Here is a 2590-nt window from a genome sequence, read left to right on the forward strand (position 1 = left end):
AAGTAGGCCGGGTATTTTAAAATTACTTTTGAACATTTCAGGCGGGTCTCGACGGCTTCGCTTCTGCTCTACTTCCCATCCTACACCGCATCGTCCAGGCTGAGGTCAAACCGGGGACAGAGTTACCTCACAGTCACTTTATGTACTGCCGAAATGTCAGTTCCTTTTATTACATGGTTTTTGGGGAACGTGGTGTTTTTTCGGACATTCCCGTGACAGCCTAAGTATGGTGAGGTCGCTCTAGAGACACAGAAAAGGCCAGCGGTAAAAGTGATGCTCCATTACCTGAGATACTGCAGCAGCATGCAGGTGCACATATTAAATGGACAGACATCATGTGATACAATGGTGTGGTTTGTGCGATTAGCCCCAGGTCAGGAGGCTTCTTCATTAATTACACTTATCAATGCTTTAAGGACTGAATGGACCACAACATCACCAGCTCTCCCTCAGACAAGAATACAGCATCCTCTATAGCTGTGTTTCCCAACCCGGTCGGTCCACATTTCTGCTCCCTCCCAGCTCCCTGCCAGACGGTCCACATTTCTGCTCCCTCCCAGCTCCCTACTGGAGCAAAAACGTGGCCTGTATGCTTGCCCCCAAGGACTAGATTGGGAAACACTGATCTACTGCGCATTGACAAAGGAAATTTGGACAAAAGGCTGACCAATATGCTTTGAAAGTCATAGAATAAAGATGTTTATTCATAAACTGCCATGCTTTGACTTTCCGCATGACAGCATATGTTTGTTTAAAAAAATGGCATTTACTAGCTAGGTGTGCATGGTCTCCCCTATGCATTCTGGGACAGGCTCCATGCCCACCGCGACTTCATACTACACTTACAGAACATGGATGGATTTACTAATAAAGGCAGATTAGTGATGATTTTATTGACCAGCCAGAACACTGTAGTCTCCAATCACCAATGTATTTTCTCTAATTGTATATGCTTGCTGTTCCTCATCGCAGGTTGTTAACAAGGCCGACTGTAGTGTGAATGCTTCAGTGTCGGTAAGTGGCTCCAAACCTTTCAACATCTTAGATGATGCAAATACGCTGTAAACTGAGGTATAATCAGGTCTTTCAGGACAGTTCCTTTGCTTATATAATTTGGGTTTTACCTCATATGTATACAATGATAATATATTTAAGATTATATGGTTTATCTTTCTGTCATTATTATTTTTACACCTATTTTATAATTGGCATAAATATTAGTACAGGTAAAGGATTTACAGTTGCCTGAGTTAAACAAATAATGACATTAATTCTTGGAAATATATGCATTTCTTGTCTCAAATGGAAAAGTGACTCGTTAATTAATACTGTATCATAAAACATCCAGAAAACATCTGGGTTCTCGGCATCCCTGCTTAGTGGGTCGGCTGCTTTAGAAAACTTTTGATAATCTAAGCAATTATGATGATAAAACAATAATAAATAATATATAACAGCTTGCCAGGGGAGCAATAAACACCCTTGTACTGTCCTATCCGGCCATTATTACTGTAACGTGCGGAGGCGTTTGCAACCTGAATTTCCTCCCCTCAAATTAGACATCCCACGGAATACATCAAAAGAACTTTTATTTTAAAGTAAAATGACGATCAGATCTAAACAAACTATTTGCAATGTAAAACGCAGCACCCGTCTGTAAGGGCCGCCCCCCCTCGCCTTTGCGCACACAGGCATCGTCTCTCACATGCAGCCTTTAAATCCGTGCCCCCCCTTCCCCCCCCCCCCAGTAGGTATCGCTGGGCCAGGCGCAGCAGAGCATCTTTGGCAGGCAGTGCGCAGAAGCCGTGTAGGGGGGGAAGCACGGCAGACGAGAAAGCAGCCTATTTTACATCTCCCTCACCTGAAAGCGGAGTCTGATGCATCATATTCATCGACTGGTAGAACTGGAGCAGAAATAAACCTTAAATACAGCGAAAGCCAAATTCATCAGCTCCGCGAGAGCGTAGGCTTATTAATCTTCTTCACAACCAACGCGCAAGATCTGCCGCTTCATGAGCGGAGCCATTTATCCCAAAGTATCGCGTATAATGTGTTTCCTCGGCCGGCGATGAGCTTTGATGAAGAACCGAGACGCTCGCAACTTTGAGCTGAAGGTCTGGACTTTGACTTGACGCGGAGCGGCGGAAACTCCCGTGTCAAACCCGCATCGGTGCGACCTGGGAAGATCTGATGAGCGATCAGCGGGACATCCAGGAAGATACCGCTACCGAGCTCGAACCACGGGTTGCGCATCGGGCCAGCAGATGATATATGTCAGATAGCCTGTAATAATCTTACGATGATGAGATTTTTATTGTAATCCATGACATTAAAAACACCTATGCGTGTCCGTTTGGCTGGGCGCAACGTCTTGGATTTTTTTACTAACTGCTGTAGGAAAAGAGTGGACCTTTATCGATCACTGAATATTTTTGGAAGTAGCAGTTGCGCTACTCTCTTTTTTACACACCAGTAAAACGCATGCAATAAAAAAAACACACCCGCAGCAAGTCAAATCACGGCACGGAGGGGAGAGGGATTGCGCGTTGAATCCTTACCATCATTCCCTTAAGACTGTTGTCAGCGTATT

The sequence above is a fragment of the Brienomyrus brachyistius genome, chromosome 16 (genome assembly GCF_023856365.1).
Source record: "Brienomyrus brachyistius isolate T26 chromosome 16, BBRACH_0.4, whole genome shotgun sequence".
Taxonomy (NCBI): Eukaryota; Metazoa; Chordata; class Actinopteri; order Osteoglossiformes; family Mormyridae; genus Brienomyrus; species Brienomyrus brachyistius.